We start from the raw sequence: 14,372 nt of genomic DNA, 5'->3' as shown, positions 1-14,372 counted from the left end.
CTGGGTACTCCTCTGGGTTTGATTATTCTTACGGTGGGGAGAAAGACAAGGACAAAGAGGGAAAAGACGACTATTTCCACAGCGAGAGAGCTGACGGTGGTAAGAAAACAGGAGACACAGTAGGAGTCTCATCAGGCTTCCACTACACCACCACCTCTGCCACGGCATACTCGTCCTCCTCTTCCTACAGCTACTCCTCCTCTACGTCCGGTCCGTCACTCTCCACCAGCCGGCAGTTTGGCGAGGAGCTGGAGARCCCAGCCAACGCCTCCGACCACATCTTCAAACACGATGCAGACAGTGCCGGCTTCGAGTACTCCTCCTTTAAAGATGAACCCGGCTCCTTTAAAGATGAACCCGGCTCCTTTAAAGATGAACCCGGCTCCTTTAAAGATGAACACGCCTCATTTAAAGATGAACATGCCTCCTTTAAAGATGAACACGCCTCATTTAAAGATGAACATGCCTCCTTTAAAGATGAACARGCCRCCTTTAAAGATYAACARGCCTCCTTTAAAGATYAACACTCCTCCTTTAAAGACGAACACTCCCTGGCCATGGACTCCTCCTTTTCCAGTTCCTGCGGGATGGTTAAGAARGAGTACCTGGAGGTTTCGGAGAAGCAGATGAGAACGGKCACCACCACCCCCGCAGAATCCACCTCCAGTCTGGCCCGCTTCTTTCCTCACAGCCCCTTTGAGGAGATCAAACCTTTCCACTCGCACTCCTCCGCTTCCTCCTCGGAAGACAAAAAGGAGCATGTTGCCTCGATGGAAGGAAGTGTTGTGAACAAAAGCCCCCAGTCGGYCTGCTTCTATAAACCGGAATGGGCGGATGAGTCCAAGCTGCAGGCTGCAGGGGGTTATGGGCCTTTCTCCCAGTCGCCCAAGGAGAAGGATGCCATCGCCACGGGTMTGTTTGGTGTCACCTCGTCCCCACGGCCCGATTCAACAGGCAAGCATTACTTTGAAAACTCTGACAGTAGTGAGGAAGAGGATGACGAGGAAGGTTACATGCGAGAYATGGGCCTGTCCTTCTCCGAAAAACACGGCAGCAGCACCACCACCTCAGGTAAAATAGATGGCGCTGGTCTCCCTGATGTGCTCACCTCGTACATGCCCTCCTCTCTGCTGCCCACCAAGCCAGACACAGTCAATGGCTGGAGGTCAGCAGCATGAGCTCCCCATCAGTGCAGGTCCGGAGGCCAGCTGCGTGAGCCCAGGTCTGGGTACAGCTGAGGAGAAAAAGGTGAGGAGCTCCTATGAGTGGAACATGCAGAAGCCCAGATGGACATGGTTCCTGGCGACTCCCCGCCTCATTACCGCCACGAGGACGAGTTTGAGGAGGAATGCGAAATGGAACCAGAGTCCGCCCGCTCTCCCTCTCCTCCACTGATCACACCTTCGGTTCCCCCTTCTACACGGAGGCGTCGTGCCGAGGAGAAGCAGGAGGAAGAGATGATGATGACGACAGCGACCCGGACCTCCCTCCTGAAATGGGCGCCTCCTCCTACACGTCCTCCTCCAAAGCCTCCCCTGGCTACTCCTCCTCYGAGCACAGGCKCCGCAAAGGAGACCTCTCGCCCTCCTTCATCAATCCCAGTATGCAACAGCAGTCCAGCGATGAGGAGGARGAGGAGCGGGGACGCAGGAGCGACCAATCGCAGGAAGGGGACGAACATGACCTGTCAGTCAAGAAGAGAGCCAACAAACAGCCCCACCACCCCCACTTCCAGGGCGACTCGGTCCCCCACGCCGGGACGGCTGGGCTGGGGTTAGCCAGAGAAGACACCCCCCCAACCTCCGTCAGCGAGTCTYTACCGTCGCAGTCAGATTCAGACGTTCCCCCAGGGACAAAGGAGTGCCCCTCCATCACGGGCAACAGCAACATGGACTCGGATGATGACACTGAGTACCTGCCTGTGGATAAGTTCTCCACCATGGGAGGGGGCCACCATCACTCCTCTTCCTCCTCCTCCTCCAGGATGAGCCCCCGTGACCCCCCTCCCGCCCCCCTCATGGACCCCTTCCCCAACCCCCCTCACCCCGACGTCTGCATGGTGGACCCTGATGCTCTGGCCAATGACCAGAACCGGGCAACCTCAGAGTCGCCCCTCAAGAAGGACCCCAAGACGAAAGGCGTGCGGAAGACAGGGAAACCCAAGTCGGCATCTCCGGCTCGCCGTAAGCGGTCCCCCATGCCAGTGAAGCAGTTGCCGTCCCCTCGCAGTGCCTCGCTGAAGAAGAAGGAGACAGAGAAGAGCTTGAGGATGTCCCATCTGTCAGACGGACAGGGCTCCAGAGACGATGACCTCTCCAGGTCCAGCTACAACGCCGGCAGGGTGGCCAACGGAGTTAAGAGCACCTCAGGTAACCAGTGTCCCCATTATACAGTATATTTATTCAACAATCGTATTATTATGTTATGCATAATATGACTAGTAGTGTACAGTACAGTGCATTACACATTGCACAACATAGCACAAACAGATCTGGGACCAGGCTAAGTCAAGGCTGCTAGGCTGTGGAAAGTGATTGAGGAAAGGAGGGGGGAGGGAGGAAATAAGCAGTTGGAGCAGAGTTTAAACCAGCGACCTTGTGMAAAGCATCAAATCGTATGGAAACGTCTGAGCACTGACTCCTTGTRCTTCCCCCTAGGCTCTCAGAGGTCCAGTTCCGTGGTTCCCCAAGGCCCTCCTATCTACGTAGACTTGGCCTACATCCCCAACCACTGCAGTGCTAAGAACGTGGACCAGGAGTTCTTCAAACGCGTCCGCTCTGCATACTACGTGGTGAGCGGGAACGATGTGGGCAATGACGAGCCCAGCCGAGTGGTCCTGGACGCTCTACTGGAGGGCAAGGCCCAGTGGGGATCCAACCTACAGGTAACAAATCACTACCATAGAATTAGATGGAGCTCAATCATTCAGTTGATGGATCAATACACCCCCTATGCATCTTAACTAACTAACTAACTAGCACACCTGACTACCTGTGGCGCTCAACTCAAACAGCGGAGTGTAGCCTACTGTAGCTCCTTGCAAAGTAATTCAAAGCCTCTAATTTATCACTCAGGATGGAACCAGTGCTACTATTTCTGCCATGTAATGGTGTTGTTAAAACAATCAGACAAACTCTCATAGTAGAATAGTTGACCTATTTACCTAGACGGCTTGTTGTGTGTGTTTCTATGCGGGAGAAATATTCCTCCCGATGCGCATTTAAGTTGCGAGAGCCATAGGGAGGGAAATGTATTCGACAAACAGTCAATGCACAACCATTGTTAATGCAAGCGTGGGGAAAACACTTCAGAAAGCAGTTATGGCTTTTGTTTAAAGAGAGGAATCCCAGCTTTCCATTGCTGCCACACTTATTTCCCTACTCCCACAATTGCCCACGTGGCATCATTTAAAAAATGCAGTTTCAACCTGAGTTTCAAGCATGGTTTAGGCACAGCTGTCAACAGAGCTCTTAAAGGGGCAATGGCATACTTTGTAATAGAAACCAAAAAAAAACATATTTTTCCGATTTAATAGTAATTAATAATTATTAACAATAATTATAAATGATAATAATATCTATCAAGATGTTGTGGCCAATGGGTAAATACAGATGGATAAACCCCATGCTTCAGCCTATGTATGTATAGACACTATGCTGCATCAGTTGGGCCACAGGTGATAAAGCTTATTGTTAATAGCACATCTGATAATATAGACCAAGGACAATACCTTTTAAGGCCTGCAGATCAAGGGACTGGAATTGGTCAAACTCGCAGTTTAATACATGTTCAAAATGATACTCTTTCCATTAAAGCATGACGGTCAGTGACTTTTTACATGAAAGGGAAATTTACTTGGCCCCAGACAATCAATCTGAGATGGACTTCAGTTTCAGTCATGGATTTCTTTGTCTGCTTTAACACCTGATTAAATCTCCCATCTTTCTACCTTTCTCCTTTTCATCTCTCCCTCTCTCTCTCTCTGTTCTCCCCATCTTCTTCTCCTCTGATTTTCCTCTTTCTTCCTCCTACCTCTATCCATTACCTCAATCTCTCTGCCTCTCTCTCTTTCTCCTCTCCTGCAGGTGACGTTGATTCCCACCCATGACACAGATGTGACTCGGGAGTGGTACCAGCAGACCCATGAACGGCAGCAGGAGCTAAACATCATGGTTCTGGCCTCCAGCAGCACCGTGGTCATGCAGGATGAGTCTTTCCCCGCCTGCAAGATAGAATTTTAAGCCCCATCCCCCTCTCTTCCCTTCTGTAATGGGACAAACACACAGCTCCCCTGGTTCAGTCTGTCTGTTTCAATATTTGGATCTGCCTTTTCTAGGGATTTATTTATTACGGTAAATCATAACAATACATCTCAAATTACACCCTATTTCTTTATAGCTAACATAGAACTCTGGTCTAAAGTAGTGCACTGGACTCTATGTGGAGTAGGGTGTCATTTATTTGTCTTATAGCTAACATAGAACTCTGCTCTAAAGTAGTGCACTGACTCTATGTGGAGTAGGGTGTCATTTTAGACACAGCGATATTCAACAACCACACATTTGATTATGGTTATTGTCATTGTTTGTATTATAAAGGTGCTCTCCAGACTACAACGCTCCTCTACTATAATTATAAGGTTTATTACAGGAAGCAAGTCGGTTGTGCCTACGGTAGAGATCCAGGACAAAATGTCCAGGCAATGGGACTGTTTCCTTTCAAGTTAAGACAGATTTTCTTCTAATAGGCATAATTCAAAGCACAAGTATGCCCTATTATAATGTTACAGAGTCATCAACAACAACAACTTAATCAACAACAACTTAATCTTTGTTTAAAGAAGTTATAACACCAAACACACATTGTGTACTTTAGTGTTTATATGTTTTGTAGAACTGAATACACCATGCAATGCCAATGGTACTTTTCTCATCCACGTGCCACTCATTGAACTTTGTGCCTAATATTGACACATTGACATAGATGATATTCTAAGTAGATGTCTCTAAGAGTCTTTTAGATGTCGAATAATTATGTTTGTAGTAGAATAGGGTGAAAAAACTAATCGAGTCATACTCAAAGGTGTTGTGTGTGCCATTCAGTTTTCATGTAATTTCTGCAAGGTGAAATTGGCTTTTAATGGATTTCTCAAGCTCCATATTCAGTAAATCGTAACTATCAGTGTTGTCTGGTTGTAAAGTGAAGTCTTTTGAGAATGTTCCCAGCCAGAACACATCCAGATCTGTCGAACAGGGCTGGTGTATATTGTACAATATACAACATGCACAGTAGATTACCCTTGCATTTATTTTCCAAGCTTMCATCCACAAACATATCATGGACCAGACCAATGTATGCTACTGTGTGAAAGGAAAGGAGAATACTSACATTGCAACATTTTGATGACTGTATGTCAGGTTGCAATGTTGCTACATTCAATGTACTACTTCCTCGTCATAGCATTTATACGCATGTATAACATAATGTAAGCATTACACATTGGCTTGGAATAGTGTGGCTTATTAAATGACAAATAGCTTAAGCAGCTTGTTTGTGTTCATGAACTCATTGATAGAAAGGAGGCTGTCAGGTTAAAAGATGTTACGRAACTTAAAGACAACAACCCTCCGCTATTTAACTGCAGAGCTACAGACCGACACTGTCTGTGAACTGGAGTAGGTCCACACTTTGGGAAGGTATCACAGATCATATGATTATTCTCACATTTAGTATTGACCCTTTAAGAGACATGGGTGTGATTTGGGGTTTGTGTAAGGTGAAGATAGTGTAGACTAGTACTCCAGCTATGACCATCATGGTATTGTCCCAAATGGCACCCTATTCCCTATGTAGTGCACTACTTTTGACCAGAGCCTTATGGTAGTGCACTACATAGGGAATAGGGTGCCATTTGGGGCAGTCATACCTAACCTGGTTATGACTACAGCAATAGGACCATGTGGTTGTGAGCCCATGTCCCATCACCTGTACAGGGTACTAGTTAGATTGAGTGTCTGAAGACTTGTCTGTGAGGTGTTTGTGCCGTGCATTAAGACCACGTTGATGAAACGTTGATGAACATTGTGGGGCGGTTCCATAGATGATAGAGGTTTGACTGTCACCCACATGTGCCTTTCTGTCCTGTCGTGTGTTCAAGGAAGACTCAGATGCTTGCTTGAAATGGCCCTTGTGGCAAAGCCATAGATATTCAGTGTTGGGTAAATATTCAGTGTTCTGTCTCAGAATTTGAACGGGCGCCATGTTGGCACTGAAAGCTCCAAGACAATTACATTGTAGTTGGAATGCATATCAGAATGTTCTCATCATGGCATGTTTGGTGCAGACATGGAGGATGGTTTGCCATGGTAAAGTAGTGGCTAGGTGGGCAGGTCAGTGTTGTAGTATGATCACTAAACTAAAAGCAAAGGTCCAAAAATATGATTTGCACATCCTACTAAGCAAACTAACGTGGTACTTTTACCAGTCAGTGATCKCAGTGTCTGATATTCTCCGTCGGCGATAGTGAACAAGAAGAACAAACTATCAAACAACTTAACAAGAACCAACTGTGGTCAAACCCTTATTCTAAGAACMTGTAGGCCTACTCATATGAAAATACTCTAATTTGGGATTTCTACCAATTGTGTTTATGTTCTTTAACACAAAAGCAGTCATTTTTAATCAGAAAAAGAGAGAGCTTTGTTGGAAATGTTAACTCACAGACAGACATGTTATTTCCTATTGAGTTGTTATTATTTTCTTAATCCTTATGATTAATCCTTTCTTAATCCTCATGGAAAGGGATTGAGGTATTTTGCTCTAGGGCTGTTTTAGAACCGTTAACTTTGGGACCAGAGGCCAAAGGTTTTTTGCTCTACCCCAATCACCTTGACTCAATGCCTTGGAATGTTTTTTTAAAGACAAAATGTACAATTTGCTTTTGATTTTATGTGATCATATTCAGTGTTCTAGAATGTAATTTTCAGTGTTATTAAGATGGGTTTTCATTTGTGTGCACAGTTTGTATTGTATCTTTAATATTACTGTAAGTTAGGACTAACTAAGTAGATTGTTAGAAACTAACTGTTAGAAACGAGACAGAAATACATGTTTTAATTCCATTTTATTGCATCATGACATTAGTTTGAGGCTTACAAAGAACAAATTATAACATGCCTTGTTCGAGGGTCTAGACAAATTGTACCATTGCGCAATCTTTGAAGCCAATCAGAATATTCAGCATGTATTCCAGTTTTTCTGACACATATGGCACACACACAATAAATAATATCATAGAGACAAAGAAAATAGAATGAATTGTCAAATGCTTTCAGTAAACTGCTTGAATCCGCAATGTCTTTTCTTTTTCGTTGCCGTGCGATGCTCATTGCACAAATGTACCGGACCATGCAGATTATCAGAGAGCAGTTCTGAGATAGCCTGGTTAACAGACTGAGAGAGTTCTGAGATAGCCTGGTTAACAGACTGAGACAGTTCTGAGATAGCCTGGTTAAGACTGAGAGCAGTTCTGAGATAGCCTGGTTAACAGACTGAGAGCAGTTCTGAGATAGCCTGGTTAACAGACTGAGAGCAGTTCTGAGATAGCCTGGTTAACAGACTGAGAGCAGTTCTGAGATAGCCTGGTTAACAGACTGAGAGCAGTTCTGAGATAGCCTGGTTAACAGACTGAGAGCATTTTCTGAGATAGCCTGGTTAACAGACTGAGAGCAGTTCTGAGATAGCTGGTTAACAGACTGAGAGCAGTTCTGAGATAGCCTGGTTAAACAGACTGAGAGCAGTTCTGAGATAGCCTGGTTAACAGACTGAGAGCAGTTCTGAGATAGCCTGGTTAACAGACTGAGAGCAGTTCTGAGATAGCCTGGTTAACAGACTGAGAGCAGTTCTGAGATAGCCTGGTTAACAGACTGAGAGCAGTTCTGAGATAGCCTGGTTAACAGACTGAGAGCAGTTTCTGAGATAGCCTGGTTAACAGACTGAGAGCAGTTCTGAGATAGCGCTGGTTAACAGACTGAGAGCAGTTCTGAGATAGCCTGGTTAACAGACTGAGAGCAGTTCTGAGATATGCTGTTAAAGAGCTGAGAGCGAGTTCTGGATAGCTGTTAACAGACTGAGAGCAGTTCTGAGATAGCCTGGTTAACAGACTGAGAGCAGTTCTGAGATAGCCTGGTTAACAGACTGAGAGCAGTTCTGCGATTAAATTACTGAGAGCAGCATCTGGTTTAACCAGGCTAGTTCTGAGTGTTCCAGCTGATCCGAATGTGAAGAAGCAGATTAACCTTTACGTTCTCCGTGGAGGACATTGATATCTTGGTTGCCTTGGTGACATACTAGTTAGTAGTTGTATATGTTTTCTGCTCCATCAACTCAAAAGGGTTGTCAGTCAAAGTCAGACTGTCTCCTCTATTGTGTGTGAATACAGTGCATATCAAACTTATTTTTAGGGCAGAATGTCTTATTTTATTTCTTTACTCTTGTCTGAAGTCTGTCTATTTCTAATGGTTGCCCTGAGAAACGAGTGCAATTAATTKATRAGCGATTGATTAAAGAAAACTGAACAAGTTCTTCATGTTCAGAGACTGATTTTTGACCGTACAGGTAATTGTCTTACTAACAGTTCTTCAAAGGAAAACTAACATGCCTGCTATATTGTTTKGCTGAGAGAACATTCTGTATAACAAATATTGGATAATTMTACAGTGTTTGCAATTGGCTTTCACATAGAGAATGGGATTCAGAACAACAGTATCCCTTTATATCTCAGCAACTCTATGAGAAGATGCTCAATCTTCTTGTGCTGTAATTTAACCAGTTTTCCTGTGGTCTTTGACTTCAAGGTTGTCTTAATCGAGACATCAACTGTTAACTCATGTCAGCGTCATTCTGAAGACTAGAATTAACATTATATTCATAGACATAGACATACAAAACTGACTGCCAGATAGTGACTCGGATCACTATATCAATACATTTTATATCTAGGGTATTTATAATGGTTCACACAGTGAATTTTTCCAAATAAKAAAAACAAACAGAACAAAAACAGTAACAATGTATTGTGCAAAAAAAWWAWAATTCAGTTGAATTCTCCAGAACTCCTCAGAATCCTGATGTAGAAAATCCTCATGAAGATTGTCCATCATTCCAATAAACTCTGCTTGTCTGTGCATGCTACCTTATTAGTTCTAATCCTGTAGGTAATAGTTTAAAAATGAATAAAATAGAAACGCTATTTTAAAAGATGCATATTTAAATGGTACAGCAGGGAGGTGAGTTAGTTTCGTCTAGTGCTCTGTATTGTCCTCTCCTTTTGCTCCTTTGAGAGTAGTCAGGTGGTCGTTCTTCAATTGCTATGGCATCTTGAAGAAATGTACTTTCTTTTCTAGATTTATTTGGTACATCTTCCAATTCCAAATATGGTAGCAAATGACTTTCTTTAAGCAATGCATAAACAAAGTTTAGCAGTATAAAGGACTTGCAATTTGTTTTATCTTGATAACCAGTTATATCTGTTTCAGCAGGAAAGAATGATGTAATTGGAAACATCCTAAAAAACGTCTTTAGGGACGTCCCGGATTGAGCCGGGAACTAGATAAAACCTCTAGGCGACTAAGACAGAACTTTCTAAGAGCGTCCTATAAACGTCCTTGGAGATGTCCCTGGGAAAAAAACGGGAACTAAACAAACTCCTTCAAAATTGCATTGTAACTGTTCAATGTGATTTGGGCCAACCATGGAATAGATAACCATGTGAAATGCTACTGTTGGGCCAATTGGCCGTCACCCGACATTACCCCATTGCCCCAGTACTGACAGTTGAACACAAACACACAGGCACTGTCCACATTCATCCATTTCAGAAAAGAGAGGAGAAAGGAAGAACAGGCTCGGCTACATCTGTTGGTCTACTAATCGAGCTCATGTGACCCTGCGGATGATGTCATATGTGTTGCATTCAGCGTGTGCCAGCTGGGTATTCAACAGATCGCTGCTCATTCGCCAGCCGCTCAAAGCACAGATTGTACCCGAGCTCGCTTCAGACAATGGCTGATATATTGTGTAAGCACAGTGGCAGAGTATTTGATCAGATCAATTCAGGCACAATCTAGACCTATTCTATACTAATTAAACAGATAGAATAACTGCTCTGTTGTAGATTAACTGTATCGTTACACTGTGTCAGTTTTCAATGCAAACACTCATCACTATAACTGATCTCAGTGACATAGAAAAAAAAAGGCTTATGCAAGCAACATTACATCCTTGCCCAAATTGTGGAAATGCCCCCCTCCTAAAGACAGACACTGGTGGCAGCCTTGGCAGCACAATCTGCAAATTGTCCCCTGTCCAGACTCCTTTCACATGCAGAGGGACATTATTCAGGGTTCAATCTCCCCTTCATCACCACAGCATGACATCATCCCTAAATTCACCATGACATCATCCCCAAATTCACATGACGTCATCCAAAATTCACCATGACATCATCCCAAATTCACAGGCATGTTGGGATAGAGACGTGGGGTCCTCAGCTATGGCTGTGTCCCAATTCTTACCCATCTCTCGAAGTGTGCACTTTCTTCACATGGATTTAACATAGGTGGAAACTCTGGCAAGATCAGATTTGCGCCATTTTTATTTTTTATTTTTATTTAACCTTTTTTAACCAGGTAGGCCAGTTGAGAACAAGTTCTCATTTACAACTGCGACCTGGCCAATATAAAGCAAAGCAGTGCAACAAAAACAACAACAGGGTTACACATGGATAAACAAACATACAGTCAAAAACACAATAGAAAAATCTATATACAGAGTGTGCAATGAGTAAGATTAGGGAGGTAAGGCAAATAGTAGTCCATAGTGGTGAAATAATTACAATTTAGCATTAACACTGGATGATAGATGTGCAGATGATGATGTGCAAGAAGAATACTGGGTGCAAAAGAGCAAAAAATAACAATATGGGGATGAGGTAGTTGAGTGGGCTATTTACAGATGGCTGTGTACAGGCAGTGATCGGTAAGCTGCTCTGACAGCTGATGCTTATAGTTAGTGAGGGAGTATAAGTTTCCAGCTTCAGTGACTTTTGCAATTCGTTCCAGTCATTGCAGCAGAGAACTGGAAGGAAAGGCGGCCAAAGGAGGTGTTGGCTTTGGGATGACTAGTGAAATATAACTGCTGGAGTGTGTGCTACAGGTGGGCGTTGCTATGGTGACCAGTGAGCTGAGATAAGGCGGGCTTACCTAGCAAAGACTTATAGACCTGGAGCCAATGGGTTTGGCGACGGATATGTAGCAAGGGCCAGCCCCGGGAGATACAGGTCGCAGTGGTGGTTGTATATGGGCTTAAGTGACAAAACGGATGGCACTGTGATAGACTACATCCAATTTGCTGAGTAGAGTATTGGAGGCTATTTTGTAAATGACATCGCCGAAGTCAAGGATCCGTAGGATAGTCAGTTTTACGATGGTTTTGGCAGCATGAGTGAAGGATGCTTTGTTGCGAAATAGGAAGCGATTCTAGATTTATTTTGAATTGGAGATGCTTAATGTGAGTCTGTAGGAGAGTTTACAGTCTAACCAGACCTAGGTATTTGTAGTTGTCCACATATTCTAAGTCAGAACCGTCTAGAGTAGTGATGCTAGTCGGGCGGCGGCTGCGGCAGCGATCGGTTGAAGAGCATGCATTTAGTTTTACTAGCATTTATGAACAGTTGGAGGCCAGGAAGGAGTGTTGTATGGCATTGAAGCTCGTTTGGAGGTTTGTTTTAACACAGTGTCCAAGGAAGAGCCAGATGTACAGTATACAGAATGGTGTCATCTGCGTAGAGGTGGATCAGAGAATCACCAGCAGCAAGAGTGACATTGATATATACAGAGAAAAGAGTCGGCCCAAGAATTGAAACCTGTGGCAGATTTGACAACTGAACTCTATCAGAGAAGTAGTTGGTGAACCAGGCGAGGCAGTCATTTGAGAAACCAAGGCTATTTAGTCTGCGATAAGAATGCGGTGATTGACAGAGTCGAAGCCTTAGCAGGTCGATGAAGACGGCTGCACGTACTGTCTTTTATCAATGGTGGTTATGATATCGTTTGGACCTTGAGCGTGGTTGAGGTGCACCCATGACCAGCTCGGAACCAGATTGCATAGCGGAGAAGGAACGGTGGATTCGAAATGGTCGTTTGTTCACTTGGCTTTCGAAGACTTTAGAAAGGCAGGGCAGGATGGATATAGGTCTGTAACAGTTTGGGTCTAGAGTGTCTCCCCCTTTGAGGGGGATGACGCGGCAGCTTTCCAATCTTTAGGATCTCAGACGATACGAAAGAGAGGTTGAACAGGCTAGTAATAGGGTTGCAACAGTTTGCGGCGATCATTTTAGAAAGGAGGTCAGATTGTCTAGTCCAGCTGATTTGGTAGGGGTCAAGATTTTGCAGCTCTTTCAGAATCAGCTATCTGGATTTGAATGAAGGAGAAGCGGGGGGCTTGGACAAGTTGCTCCGGGGGGTCAGAGCTGTTGGCCGGGTAGGGGTAGCCAGTGGAAAGCATCGCAGGCCGTAGAAAAATGCTTATTGAAATTCTCGATTATCGTAGATTTATCGGTGGTGACAGTGTTTTCTAGCCTCAGTGCAGTGGGCAGCTGGAGGAGGTGCTCTTATTCTCCATGGACTTTACTGTCCCAAAACTTTTGGAATTAAGTGATACAGGATGCAAATTTCTGTTAGGAAAGCAAAGGCTAGCTTTTTCAAACTGATTGTGTATATTGGTTCTGACTTCCCTGAAAAGTTGCATATCGGCGGGGGCTATTCGATGCTAATACAGTACGCCACAGGATTTTTTTGTGGTGTCAAGGCAGTCAAGTCAGGAGTGAACCAGGGGCTATATCTGTTCTTAGTTCTACATTTTTTGAATGGGGCATGCTTATTTAAGCTGTTGAGGAAAGCACTTTTAAAGAACAACCAGGCATCTTACTTACGGGATGAGGTCAATATCCTTCCAGGATACCCGGGCCAGGTCGATTAGAAAGGCCTGCTCGCTGAAGTATTTTAGGGAGTGTTTGACAGTGATGAGGGGTGGTCGTTTGACCGCGGACCCATTACGGACGCAGGCAGTGATCGCTAAGATCCTGGTTGAAGACAGCAGAGATGTATTTGGAGGCAAATTGGTCAGGATGATATCTATGAGGGTGCCCATGTTTACGGATTTAGGGTTGTACCTGGTAGGTTCCTTGATCATTTGTGTGAGATTGAGGGCATCTAGTTTAGATTGTAGGACAGCCGGGGTGTTACGCATATTCCAGTTTAGGTCACCTAACAGTACGAACTCTGAAGATAGATGGGGAGTAATCAATTCACATATGGTGTCCAGGGCACAGCTGGGGCTGAGGGGGTCTATAACAAGTGGCAACAGTGAGAGACTTATTTCTGGAAAGGTGGATTTTTAAAAGTAGAAGCTCGAACTGTTTGGGCACATACCTGGATACTAAGACAGAACTCTGCAGGCTATCTCTGCAGTAGATTGCAACTCCGCCCCTTTAGCAGTTCTATCTTGATGGAAAATGTTTGTAGTTGGGATGGAAATTTCAGAATTTTTTGGTGGCCTTCCTAAGCCAGGATTCAGACAAGGCTAGGACATCAGGGTTGGCGTAGTGTGCTAAAGCAGTGAACAAAACAAACTTAGGGAGGAGGATTCTGATGTTAACATGCATGAAACCAAGGCTTTTACGGTTACAGAAGTCAACAAATGAGAGAGCCTGTGGAATAGGTGTAGTACTGGGGCTACAGGGCCTGGTTAACTCTACATCACCAGAGGAACAGAGGAGGAGGTAGGATAAGGTACGGCTAAAGGCTATAAGAACTGGTCGTCTAGTGCGTTGGAAACAGAGAATAAAAGGAGCAGATTTCTGGGTGTGGTAGAATAGATTCAGGGCATAATGTACTGACAAGGGTATGGTAGGATGTGAGTACAGTGGAGGTAAACCTAGGCATTGAATAAAACATTTGTATTCATTATGGATCCCCATTAGCTGCTGCCAAGGTATCCAGGCACTCATATCAAAAGTTACCGAATCAGACACAGTTGAGGCTTTTTGTATTCTTCAATACATGTGTTTTATTGATGATCACCACACTTTTCCCTTTGACAATAAATCTGCTGAAGTTCTATGTTCCTTGACGTGTTAAAGATAGATACAGAAGTATATTGCACTTAAAAAAAGATTTAAGAACAGTCATGAAGCTCGCAGAAAGAAAGAGGAAAGCGATCACAACGCCTTCCTTACAGCACAGCCAGTGGAGGCAAGATGACGACCTTGCACCAGCCTTCCCCATACCATCCACACAGTTCACACACTATGC

At 44.3% G+C, this 14,372-nt stretch overlaps 1 pseudogene; it reads left to right on the top strand.

Moving 5' to 3' along the window:
* The window catches only part of LOC112080708 (microtubule-associated protein 1B-like), a 21,583-nt pseudogene extending 17,335 nt beyond the window's left edge, over positions 1 to 4,248 (top strand).
* The last annotated feature ends 10,124 nt before the right edge of the window (positions 4,249 to 14,372 follow it).

Source organism: Salvelinus sp. IW2-2015, unplaced genomic scaffold (assembly GCF_002910315.2).
Source record: "Salvelinus sp. IW2-2015 unplaced genomic scaffold, ASM291031v2 Un_scaffold16446, whole genome shotgun sequence".
NCBI classification, from domain to species: domain Eukaryota; kingdom Metazoa; phylum Chordata; class Actinopteri; order Salmoniformes; family Salmonidae; genus Salvelinus; species Salvelinus sp. IW2-2015.
This window is presented reverse-complemented; position numbering and strand designations above follow the sequence as displayed.